Raw genomic sequence first — 14,172 nt, 5'->3', positions numbered from 1 at the left:
TTACAGGAGTTAGTCTAGAAACTTGTCAGGATTATTTCTGTTTTCGGGTTTTAAATTAAAAACAAAAAGGCTCTGCCCAGAAATGGAAATAATTTTTCTTAGACTTAGTATTTTTTAAATTGATTTACAGATCATGAAAGATGCCATAGTGACAACCCTGCAGTCTGAAATCCTGCATCTATCCACTGAATTCATGCAGCAGTAGCAGAGCAAGCATTCCTGCACCAACCTGCTAATGCCAATTCACCACCACCCTGGCCAGAAATGAACATTTCTAATCTGGAGAAGATAAATCCATCTCCATGGACCATTCAGTCAGTGCTCAGGCAAATGTAATTCTTGCATGCAAAAGATATCTTTGTTCTAGAAAAGTGTTTAGTGCTTAAAAATATAAAAATCTTTTTCTCCATTTGTACATATGATCTAGAAACTATTTCTAAATATACATTCAGAATTTTTAAAAAAAAAATACATTTAAAAAAAAAAACTTACCAATCACATCTTGCGTATCCATTCAGGATAGATTATGTCTACACTGGAGCAGGGGGTATAATTCCAAGCTCGGGGAGACATATCTGGACTACCTCTGATCAAGCTAGTGTGCTAAAAATAGAGTCTAGCTGCAGCAGCGCAAGTGGAGGGCAGGACTAGCTGCCCCGAGTAAGTGCCTAGTGTCTCAGCTGGGTATGTACTTGAGAAGGCCAGACCTGCTCACACTGTTGCTCATACTTTATTTTTAGTGAGCTGCCTTGATTAGAGCTAGTGCAGGTATGTCTCCTTGAGCTGGGACTTACACCCCTACCTCAGAGTGTAGACACCATCATAACCTCTCTGTCTGGAGTAGCGAGATCCTAAAGTCTGAAAATGCAAAAGTGCAGTCAAATCAACCACCACCAGTAAATTGTTGCTCATGCAACTACAAAGAGTAGTGACTATAAATATGCCATAAAGCAATTACAGTGCATCTGAGCCAAAGCCCACTGAAGTTAGTGAAAATACTCCTATTGACTTCAATGGGCTTTGGATCAGGCCCCTCATGTGAAGTTTCATCTGTATATAGGAATAGAAAATTACATATTTGATCAATCCAGTGGGCCATCTAGGCCTGTCTTCAGCAGTGGCCAGTACCACATGCTTCTGAGGAAGACAGTGAAGTCCCACCATGGACAACTATCCAATAACATGCTACTGGGGAAAATTTCTTCCCCTTACTCCAGATAGTTAGCATTTGGCTTATGTCCTGAAGCATGAGGTTGTTATCCCATAGGTTTCTAATTTCAAATAATATAATAATACTTATTTTTAAAGACTATTAAAATTTACATTTTATTTTAAACAAATATTGTATTTTTTTTCTGGAGTCACTGCTGCTGTTTCACCTGTCCTGCGGCTAAACCCAGGATGTGTGCAAGACTGGAAGACTCTGCCTTTAAAAAATTGTAATCTGGTTAGTGATGTGCTCCATTGAGCAACTGATTGTTTCTACCAGGAGTAATTCAGATTGGCCATTTTACAAGTGAACCTACACAAATGCTGAATGATTTCAAACACCCCCATGTTTGAAGTTACGATCCCTTACATTTGTCAAAGACAAGTATCTCATCTTCTAGATTTAAGGTACCTTGAGTGTATTGATGGTTTGTAGAGCTACATGATTTGATGGTTCCTCACATCTGTATTGATGGTTACTAGAGCTACATGATTTGAACTCACTCTACACATTTTTTTCACCAGGTTTTGTTTACTCTATGAATTTATCATGAACAGTTCTCTTTTTTTGATATTTGATATTTTGGCATGCCAAATGCAAACTGGCCTGGTGATTTAAGATCAGTCATGTGGCATCATGTTGTTTGTTCGATCAGAATAACTCTTAATCAGGCGGCTTGTTGGAAGTCGTCACTGGGTTTTGATTCTCACAAGGAGAGGGAGCAGTTTTGGGAATGATCACAGCTAAAAGGGCTTAGGCAGGGCTGGCTCCAGGCACCACCCGAGCAAGCTGGTGCTTGGGGCGGCAGATTGAACGAGGCGGCATTCCACCCAATCCTAGGGCTGCATGGCCGCTTTTTTTTTTTGTTCTGCTCCGGCCGCCCTGTAGGGGGTGGCAGCGCAGAGGACGGGAGCGCCCTGCAGCAAGTCCAGCAGGGCAGTCCTCGTCCTTCCCTCCCCGCCGACCAGAGCGGAGCCCTCCCAGCAAGCGGCACGGCGGGAGGGCCCGTGTGGCAGCGCCCTGTTGTAGCCCTGGCCGCCCCCCTTCTCTCTCTCTCTCTCCCTCCCTATCCCTCCTCCCCACTAGCCGGTCCCCCTGTACTCACGCTCCGGCCATGCCACAGGTGTTTTTTTTTTTGCTTTGCCATTCTGGCTGCCCTGTGGTTTTTTTTTTTTTTTTTGGCTTGGGGCAGCCAAAAAGCCAGAGCCGGCCCTGAGCTTAGGGAATAGCACCACATTCTAAACATTTCCCTTTCTGAGAAATATGGTCTTTGCTGGAGGTCTCACGCCTAGAAAACCAGGACTAACATAAGATTTTTTTTTTGGCTTGGTTCAGAGTTTAACTTTATTCTCCCATGATATGCACACCGAATAATTGCACAGGTGTGAGGATAGTTCTAGTTGCGATAGGTGTAGTTGCATCCCGTGTCTGATTTATTTAATTATGTCTGCACAAGGGGCTCTGCTAACCTTGTCTCCTGCTGTGTCCAAGGTGGATGCATAATCAGTTGAAAGACCCTACTCAAAGAAAAGTTATCAATGCTTTGCTGGCAAACTTGGAGGGCACCTCTACTGTGGTCCCATAGGACTCAATATTTACATTAATGACGTTGATAATGGAGTGGAGTGAATGCTTATAAACTGTGTTGATGACACAAAGTTGGGAGGCTTGCAAGCACTTTGGAGGACAAGATTAGAATTCAAAATTCAGCACCTGACAAAATGGTGCGAAAGCAACAAGGTGAAATTTCAATAAAGACAAGTACAAGCTGGCTAGGTGGCAGTCCTGCTGAAAATGATGTATGGGATAGTGGATCAGAAATTGAACATGAGTCACCAATATGATGCAGTGCAAAAAAGGTTAATATAATTCTGAAATGTATTAACAAGACTGTCATATGTAAAACATGGGAGATAATTGTTGCATACTACTTGGCCTCAACTGGAGTACTGTGTCCAATTCTGGGCACTACACTTTAGAAAAGGTGTGGACAAATTGGGGAGAGTCCAGAGGAGAGCAACAACAACAACAAAAAGATAAAATATTTAGCAAGCCAGATCTCTGAGGAAAGATTAAAAAATGTGGGTATGTTTAGGCTTGAGAAATGAAGACGGGAGGCAGGGCGGAGGGAGCTGATATGCCTCAAATAAGTTAAAGGCAGTTATAAGGAGGACAGTGATCAACTGTTCTGCCTGTCCACTGAAAGGCAGATAAGTAGTAATGGACATAATCTACAACAATGGAGATTTATCTTAGATATTAGAAAATACGTTCTAACTGTAAGGGTAGTTAAATGCTGGAATAGGCTTCAAAGGGATGTTGTGTAATCCCTGCCATGGGAGGTTTTGAGAACAGGTTAGAGAAATATTTGTCAGGGATGTTCTAGGTTTACCAGGTCCTGTTGCAGCACAGGGGACTGGACTTGACCTCTCAAGAGCCCATCCAGCCATACGTTTCTATGATTTGATATCACCTCTGGTTGAAGAAAAATAAATTTAAATATAAGCATTATTTTCAGGAAATATTTTTGGTAGAATTTATCCTATTCTGCTGGGTACCAATTGAAACATATCGTCCACTACTTCAGCTGAGATGTCAGAATACTCCTTTGTGTTATTAAAAACATAAAATGAGGGGTTCAGCTTTGGTGCATTAATCTTACATAAAGGCCCTGAACCTGCAAAGACTTAGTCCTATGCTTAAATTCACTGTGTGTCACTCCACTGACACTGATCTCAGTGAAAGCTTCAGCAGAACATGTGTGGTTCAATCATTTTTTGTTGAAAAATTATTGGTGGAGAATAATGTAAGCACTACTCAGCACTACTGAGCAGGAAAGTGCTAGAATGGCGTGAGATTCAATACTGAACCATTGGCTTCTTCCATCTGCAACTTGGTTCTCTTTAAGCCAGGATTCAGGTCACTTGTGGGGCATCATGGAGGGTCAATGAGCACCTGATTTTATTAGCCCTTGTGGTAGATAAGGAAGTTTCAGTTTTAATGGCTGCAAAATCAAATATTTGATAAAAAGTGAAAAGTAAAGAGAACAGAGCTAAAGTGCGGGCGGGGGTGAGGGGGTAGAGAAGAAAGAGTTTGGAAAGAATAAAACACAGGTTGCTTAGTGGAAAAGAATGCTGCGAAGGTCTCTGTGTGACTTTTCAGTTCCAGGCGATTCTGCCCAGTCCTTTTATTACTATTTCAAGCAACTAAGTACATATGGTATGTTTGCAAGTAAAGCAGTCAATGAAGTTAGTTACACCTCTGCATTTATTACCTTACCCCTGCATATTATTAACTTTTACATTCCCCATAAAATATAATTTATCACTTAAATAATTTGCTTTGTGTCTGGGTTCAGTGTGCTCCAGTGCTTTCCTGCTCATTAAATGAGATATTTTTACTTAATGAGCCAAGAAAGTCCTTTGCATTTAACATTAGAATTGATTTCAAACACTTCATTTTTCTAACATTTTTGTGTGTAATTTCAGAATGTGAGCTTCATTCCACAATCTTATACTGAAGAGAAACTATGCTATAACGAATAATGATCTGTGAATTCTACAGCCTGTCCCGTCTATGGGAGAGAGTAAGGAGGGGGTGAAAAGTTTTAAAAACCATCTACCTGAACATGGAGTTCTCTGATCTAATTTGAAAATTTGCTTATTCTTTAGCCTGATCCTGTAGTCATTATATAAGTAGGACTGACTGAAATTTTTCCTTTGACAGGACATCAGGAATTGATTGGAAACTATTAAACTAAGGCCTGGTCTACACTAGAAAATTAAGTCAGCTTAACTACAGAGCTCAGAGGTGTGAAACATCCACACTGCTGAGGGGCGTAGTTAAGTCGACCTAACCACTGGTGTAGACCTGCTAGGTGGATGGAAGCATTTTTCTGTTGACCTAACTACTGTCTCTCAGGGAGGTGGTTTACCTATGCCGATGGAAGAACCTCCCCCTGCTGTTGGTGTAGGTAGTGTCTATACTGAAGCACTACAGCGGCACAGCTGCAGTGATGCCACTGTAGCATTTCAAGTGTAGACAAGTGCTGAGATAATAGCCTAAATTATGCCCTTAGATGTGTGCATTTGAGGTTACTATTGATTCCAATAACAGCCATGAATATTTTCAATGGCTATATGTGGCTCTAAATTAATACCTAAAAGTATGCGCTCATAAAAATACTATGGACCAGCGCCTCACCTTGTCTAAATCAGCAAAGCTCCATTGAAGGCAATGGAACTATGCCATTTTACACCTGCTGAGAATCTGACCTAATGTCTGTTAGGAACTTATTCATAAGGTGTGATTAGAGAAATTCTCCGATGTCAAGTGGCACATAAATTGCTGGACTGAAGAACGAATGAAAAACTGAAAACTCAAAGCAATCCAAGAGCCAATGATGTATAATTATGACTAAATGGAATGATCTCAGCAAGTCAGGTCAGCGCTCCTTTTAGCCTTCCCTAAGCCCACCAACAAATATGTGTTTTTGGGATATATGTCTGTATGCATATTATAGGCAAGGCTGATAGTGCCACCTATTTATTAAGTTTGACCAACCCTGTTTGCAGTTATTTATAATCTTGCCAAACTGAATTGTTTGGGCTGAAATTTTCCATGCTGAATGACTACCTTGGGTTGAATTTTTCTGGAAAATGTCAAACAAGTGCATTCAATGTTTCTGAGAACAAGGTGAGGAAAAAATATGCTTTGCCCATGTTAAAAAAATTCTGGCACCCTTTCCCTTGAACAGCAATAGCATCCCATGCTTTGAAAGACAGACTTGAAATTTGGCAAGGTGGGGAGGTGATCTTTGTATTGGAGATGTGCTTTTTGTGAAAAGCACATCTCCTGTGAAAAGCTGCCCAAATGTGGCTAAATTATAAGCCTCTGAAGGAAAAATGCTGTTTGTACGTGCTCAGTAGAAACTAACAGCAAAAAATCTTCACAGGTGTCTGTGATTAATGTGGTAATATTTTAAGGATCCATATGTGTGCCTCAGTTTACTCTGCTCACTATGTACTGCTATACACTGAGTGTAAAAGGGAATGAGGCATGGCCAAGTGTCACAGAGGCTGTCTGGGTTGAGCCCAGACAACTTAACAAGCACTTGCTGGAATCAAGCTGTATAAATGGAGAAGCCAGATGATAAAATGGGAGACCCAACGACTGAACATTCAACACTAAATGATCAGGAAGCCAAGGCTGAGCATAGCATGGTTGCAACAAGAGACAAAAGGCCAGGGTGTGAACAGACTGCTGGGAACATTAGAAGATCACAAAGAGGCAACCACAGAGCTGAAGAGCCAATAAGGATATCAGAAGAGCATGGCATCTTGTGGTGCTTGCTCCTACCAATATCTGACTTGAGCTTGGCTTTACCATGCTGAGGACAGGACAAGAAGCAATGAGCTTAAATTGCAGCAAGGGAGGTTTAGGTTGGACATTAGGAAAAACTTCCTGTCAGAGTGGTTAAGCACTGGAATAAATTGCCTACGGAGGTTGTGGAATCTCCATCATTGGAGATTTTTAAGATTAGACAAGGTTGACAAACACCTGTCAGGGATGATCTAGATAATACTTTGTCCTGCCATGAGTGCAGGTACTGGACTAGATGACCTCTCAAGGTTCCTTCCAGTCCTATGGTTCTATGCTAACCAGAGGAATTTCTCATACTGTATTCCAGTTGACTAGTAAATGCTACCTTGCTTTGAAAAGGCTGCCCTGCATCACTGCGGATACTCACTGTTTGCATTGCTCGCTAAGAAGGTAAAGTCTATCTCAGGCAACCTTAATTTGCTTCTTTTGTGCATGGGTAACCTTAATTTGGGCATGTCCCAGATTTTCAGTGCTTGACTTTGCAACTTTAATAATATTCTTCTGATACCGAGCTTTTGTGTAATATGAAATATACATACATATATATGCCCTGTGTGTGCAGTCCTGGCCACGCCTCCCTACCTGATTTTCACTTGCAGTGTCCTTGTCCAGCCAGTCCCAGTTTCTTAATGTTTTTAATGTAGTTTTTGAGTGTAATATGAAATATATATACACGTATATACACCTTCAGTTAACAATATACATTAGATGCCACAAAGAGATCTTGCACAGGGGGCCACATGCTTTACAGTAGCACCCATATGGGGCATGTCCAGTGGGCTTTGGATCAGGCCCATTGTAAAGTAAAAGTGACTTAGGATTGACTTTTTTTGAGGCTGTATATTAAGTTCCTGGGAAATTCAGTGAATTTGTTTCATTTCTATAAGCTGGACATGATGAACTACAGTGTATATAGCTTGTATGTTAGGTGTTCAACTGTACTAGTGCCTCAGTATAAAACAAAGGCTGATTTAAAACTACAATTTACATTTTTTTAGTAGGTAATGCTTAGCAACATTTGCCAGCCTTAATTTGGATATATGGTATGAGTTTTAGTTAAAAAAATCATAATGTAAACTGTCAATAAACTTCAGCCAAGACAACTTAGCCTTGTGCTATCCAGTTCATGTCTCTTCAAACTTTGCCTTCTTTAAGCTATTCTCTTATCTTACATAATGGTCAAACATCAACAATGCCTATGCAGAGAGAATTAGCTTTACTCACATCAGACTTTGCACTGTGGGAATGGTACAGGTTCACTCATATTTTATTCATTATATAATATTTGTCAATGTGTTTTGCTATTTTAAACCTTTACTGTAAGAAAGAGCATTATCACCTCCAAAAATTTGATTGCTAGAGTGATTGTCAATATTAGTGAGTCACTCTATGTTCTTCTAATTATGCTCAATTTTTTCCACAAGAATATCTCTTAGGGTGTCAACACTGCTTCAATTAGTGTGGTATAAAGTGCACTTATTAGCAAATTTGTCCTTCAGAAAAGGTTTTTTTGTCTATAAGAAACAGCTAGATTGTGTCTTTCTGTCAGCACATGATACAGTAGAAATCTTAAATCAATAACACTTTTTATTCCTACACAATTGATGCATAACATCCTCCTTCACACAGAGGTTTAATGTGTTGTAAATTAATTATCTGGAATGAATATAGGGTCAATGGACCTTGGTATGACCAGGATGCAATGTTAAAATGTTCCATTTCCTCCCAACACTCCACATGTCTTTTACTGAGTCTTTTGTGTGTGTCAGTTATGCCATCTTCAGCAGTATGTTCCCTTAAGGATTGTTAATGCCCCTCTTGGGATTGATCGAGAAGAAAAACGTGCTTTATCATAAAGTTGCCCAACAATTTTCTTCCTTCCAGCCCAAAGCGAGCATATTTATTATGAATACTTATGTAATGTGCTCTATTAAACTGTTTTAAAAATATGTAAATTAAATACATTTGCTTTTACTTTAATTCAGTGTTGAATCTTAAAGAGTTTTAATGGACAGAAGTAGATTTTATTTTCTGCTATGTGAAAACAAATTAGTCATTGGTTGTTCAAGTCTACAGAGAAAGGAATTTTGCTTTACTGCTTCTATGCAGCAAAATAAATAGATGAGTTGAATTGTACTATTATGTATGAGAAATTATAGCAAGAGAGAAAGAGAGAAGTGGATTGGCAGCCATAAGCACTGTGGTTAAAAAGCAGGAATTAACTAAGTTTTAAAGTAGTTGATTTCATTTTAAAAACACAAACTGCGGAGGCAACGTCTATTATTTTTTTCCTCTAGTCTAGCTTGGCTATTAGTCGCTATAGTAACAAGGTAACCAGGTAGTGAACACAAGCCATCCACACAGCCCAATGTTACTTGTATCTAAGATGAGAAAGAAAAAACTAGCAACAATATTTAAATATAGATTTTTTTTACTATAGGATGAGAGATAAAATATCTGTGGTATACACATCCATTATTTTAAAAATTACTGCTACAATGGCTTTTCAATTCCCAGTTACTTTGGCAAAACAGATGACACTAAAATATTTAGGTAACAAACATTTATAGTCTCACTGTCAGACAAAAGATGCTACTGCAAGGATTTAAAATGTGGTATACTGGTGGGATTCTATCTAATGTACAGTGATATGTCAATGTCACTTTCATAAACTTTTTGCTGAAGCGCTTTTCCTACCGTATGTTGAATGATGTTGTCATGTTAAGGGGCAGGGGGAATTAACTACTTTACTTCCCTTTTGACAAACAGGTCACTGTCATTTGTAAATCTGCTTTACTCCCTGAGCAGTTGTAAGTGTCAAAGTCTGTCAGCTCTGTGGGACATTAGAACTGTGGTAGGAACAAGTATTCCTAATTCCCAGTTGGTAGATCCCAGGAAAAAGTCTTTGATCTCCATGTAAAATTCCCGTAGAAAGTTTTTCATTAAGGTTTCCTTCTGATAGAGTCTTTTGGATTTTCAGCTTACTTTGCCTTGATTGCAGAAATAAACAACATTTAAGTTTAACTGGATCCCATATGGTGGGCTTTCCTTGATGGCAACTTGCCATAGCACAGTTTATGCTGTCTACCTATTATAGCTGCACATGAAGTGGACCTCGCTGCTTTATTTTATTACGGTGAAACATACCCAGTTTTGGCAATAATTAAGGGTCTGCCTGCATTTCCATTATAAACCCCTGTTTGGAGTAATCAATCATTCTGAGAAAATTATTTTTCCAAACCATCTGAAAAATGTTTGACTTACATGAATGCAACCCGCTCCCTCCAGCTAAACAGACAAATCCCCTCAAATCAAAAGTTATGTCTCAGAACACCTTATTTACACTTGTGTGCACATGTAAAAGCACTATCTTATTCACTGGTTTCCTTCTCCTGGGGGTCAGCATGGTTTATGTGTGACCTACAACAGATGAAATGAGAGGGGAGACAGCTGGATTGCTGCTGGGGGAAGTCCCATGCCGAGTCTGATCAATTACAACATAAAGAGTTTTTGAAGTCTTATGCTGTGTCTGCACAGAAGATGGAGATCAGGTTCTTTGCATCCACAGTCTTGCATAGCTGACTTGATCCAGGTGGTCAATTACCTGGTTATTCCAGGCTTCATCTACTAAGATACAGAGTCCAGTTTTTCACACACTGACATATTTTCATGTCAGTTTGTAAATACATTTCTCTTGATCTGAACTGAGTGGTCTACTGTTGTGGAGACAGAGCAGGATTGAGAGGGCAAATGCTAAGGCCAAAATCCTCAGTTTTTTTTCTGCCTGTGTTTCAGCCAGTATGGCTCACTGAGATCCGGAAGGTGCTCCAAGTAAAAACCTGTGAGTTGAGCCCTTGTTTCACAATAGCCATTTTCAGATACTGGGCCCATTGTTGGGTGAGGTTGGTATTGTTTCATTACCTAGTGTGGGGGGATGCCAGCTATTCTTAAAGGTGACTTGAAGAGGAGAAAAGGAAAAGTTTAAAGAAGGTCTGTAATGTTTTTTTCTCCTCCTTCTTAAAAAAACCCAAAATGTAGAAATATCAAGCATGCCAAGTCTTATCTTTGTTTTGCTGGATGTTGACCTTGCAGGTCCCATAGATGTGGATTGGAAGCTCTCTTTGGCATTAGCTGGAGGGATGATCATGTGGAATCTTTTGTTTCTCTTGTTTGTGACACACCAGAGTTGAATAGGTACTAAAAACAAACAAACAAACAAAAATTAAAGAGTTGTAATCACCCTGAAAAAAATTATTTCCTGTTAATCAGGTTTCACTTCATTGTAAGCATAGGTATCTTTTTAAATGACATAAAATATGTCTTGATGATTATATGTACTTTTGCTGAATAATGCCCGATAAAATGTCATAGCAAAATTTACCTTTTCCTTTTTTATCATATGCATTTCTATTGTTTGTTATTAATAAAAAGCTAGCCACAGGTATTTGTACTTACACAATTAGAAAGCTGAATAGTTACATGTCATATCAGTACTAGTGTTTACTGAAGACTCACAATGTTGGACAGAGGGCATGTCTGAGAAATGTAAACAAACATCTTCCTTATCAGGCCATTTGCCATTGAAAAATAGAAAATAACATATTTCCATTCCCTCTGCTCCCCCATCCCAGCTATAACTCCAACTCTGTATGACTTTTATCAAGCATTTCTATATTTTCTAATTTACAGTTCTGCTGGACACAAAGAGAACGAACAGGTTCAAATATTATTATAGGATGATTTGCCTCTTGCAAACCTAAATTTGGGACAGGAGGATTGTTCCCCCATATTCACTTGTGATGGATACTTGTTCTCTCATGTCTGATTGAGCTATCACTCTCCTAAAGTTCTCTTGCCTGAGTAAGGACTAAGCAAAGGTTTAAGGCCAGATAGCGCCATTGAAATCAATGGACCTATGCCAATTTATATCAGCTGGAGATATGGCCCTTAAGGTTTGGGTCTAAACCACATACATTTATTAAGGGGGAGGTGAGGTTGAGGAGGAAGAATGAAATTGATTAAACTACACAAAACCAGAATGATCTACATCTGTGACAAACTTCTCCACCAGGAAGTAATTCTATACTGATATTTTAATTCACAAAAACTAAATGTATAACAAACTTTAAAACTGAAATTAACAGGCACTTTGAGTCACTTTACTTCAACCTTTTTAATGGATAAACAGTTAAGATCAGCTAATGTATCAGTAAGCACTAAATGTTTGAAGCATTCACAGCCACCACTAAAATGACATTGATCCTGCTCCTAAAGTGCTAATGCTAAATGGAAATTTCAGTGGATGGAATCTCCATGGTGGTTAACCTCCTGAGAAATGCAAGGGTTCCTCGTTCCCGAAATAGGATGTAAAGTGACATGCTCATTCATAAAAGCCAGGCACCAAAAATGACTAAAGATTTCTTTATTACCAAGATGTAGATTGGAATATCACGCTTATCTACTTCTTTTGGAATCTTTCTTCTTACCACTTCAAGTGATCTTTTATTACCCCCTCTCCCTCACCACACACATAATTAAGCCCTGTATGCAGCACCACATATACAGCATCTTGCATTATGGATAGTCATTATTTTGATGGATGATTTTTAATGGAAAAATTCTATGATACAGGTGAATTCCTTTATACAATATGGACTAAAAAACCCACCCCACATCAACATTACCATACACTAACCCTCCTCCTGCAATTGTGGGTTATAGTGCCACTATTGTCAAGTAATATGTGAATAAGAACAACATTCCATGTGCTTGAAAACTGCTATCAGATTGTAGTGCAGGAGTAAATCAAGATCAAAATAATAGCTAACATGCAGCAGCATTCTGGTACTTTCCCCATTGGCCGACTATTCTTAAATAATGGTAACAAATTAGCATTAAAAGCACTTCACAATGAGATGTGCTAAGAATGAGATTGTATGCTTGGTGACCACAAATTACTGTGCAGAGAAAAGAAAATGTAATACATTGCCCACTAGTGCTTTCAGCCACAGCTGCAAGGAATGTCAATTATGTCACCACAGTTTTCAAAGGTGGACCCTGCAAAAATAATAAATAAATAAATAAATAAACCAAGCAAAGAATAAACTCAGGGAGAGGAAAGAGGTTGTTTTGCTCCAGCGCAAGGTTTTCTTCAGCACAACAGGAGCCAAATTTCCCACTGTATTCTCTGAAGTGCCTCATTGCAGAGCAGTAATATTATATCTTAACAAGCATAACACTGTGAACTGATGCACATTTTTAAGCCAGACACATGGGAGGGAAACATATCAGAACAGAGCAGTGTTATTTTTAAAGGCGCATGTGTTTGTCTTGTAAGTGTGTCAGAAGAAAAGGAGCAGGTCTCAGGTTTCCTCTCACCATGCCTAACGTAGGATATGAGCTCCAACTGCCTCTCCCATTGACATCAGTGAGCTTTGATATTACAGATGACATGAGGACTGTCCAGATTACACTTACAACACATTCCTGCCCTGATATTTGTGTACAGTTGTGTCCATAGGAAGCTATCCTTAGGGTCAAAATTTAAAAAAAGCAAACTCAAGAACTGAGTCAGTCCTTGTTAGACAAAGGTTAACAAGCCTATAAACGGAACCTGTGTGCTCTTCCAGGACTGATGTAAAGAAATGGTACCGCTGATATGAAGTTCACTCTGAAGGAAAACATATTTCATTTCACTGTAAATTAGAAAATGCAGTTTCCAATACTGAATTAATAGCTGCCATGTAACCCATATGGCAACTCAAGCTATTTCTCATTCACAGCACTGAAACTAATATTTTAGTAAAAAAATGCCTAAAATGAAACTCCAAAGGGCATTTTGAACTTCAATTAAAATAAGTAATAGATTTTTAATAAGTCCTGGGTCAAGATGTATCATAAAACTATTTTCCACAGTGTACAGAACATATATCCTCTCCTGTAATATTACCAGATCTAGTCTTACGTCCAGCAGCCAGCTGAGACTGCTTGTCTATTATAGTCTCTCCCACCATTCCTAACAAATGAACAAATAACTAGATAGCCTCTGAAACATTTTAAATAGAATGGTCTCCTGGAAAAACAGTTACTGACAGAGGCAGGTTCGATCCAGACCAAGAGAATCTGCTTTGGGAAAAAGGAGATCAATACAGGGTTGTTGGTGGTTTTTATTTTTTTTTATTATTATTTTTTGAGTAAGAGAAAGGTAAGTATTAGGACAAATAAAGTAAAACAGAAAACAAGTGATCTATGAACTGAAGTGCATCCTTCTTATTAAACATTATTGCACTTTTAAAGCAGTAGCAGGAGCTGTTGCTATGAGCTTTGTGAGCTAAGGGGCTTTCAGGAGAGCATTTAAAACTATATCTTAGCTGGAAAAGCACTTTGTCTGCAAATTCTGAAAGAAGCTTGTCTATGTATTTGAAAAGGAACCAATATATTCCATGTCACAGTAAATTAGTCCCTCTCTTTTTACTTGTGAAGCTTCAGATCAAAATCCAGCACTGAGCACAAATTTCTTTAAATGGAATTAAATTGAGTGCTTCTCTGTTGCTTACAACCATTCTATGAACTGTAGTCTA

Source organism: Trachemys scripta, chromosome 8 (assembly GCF_013100865.1).
Source record: "Trachemys scripta elegans isolate TJP31775 chromosome 8, CAS_Tse_1.0, whole genome shotgun sequence".
NCBI classification, from domain to species: Eukaryota; Metazoa; Chordata; order Testudines; family Emydidae; genus Trachemys; species Trachemys scripta.
The sequence above is the reverse complement of the archived record's forward strand: the minus strand, read 5'-3'. Positions refer to the sequence as shown.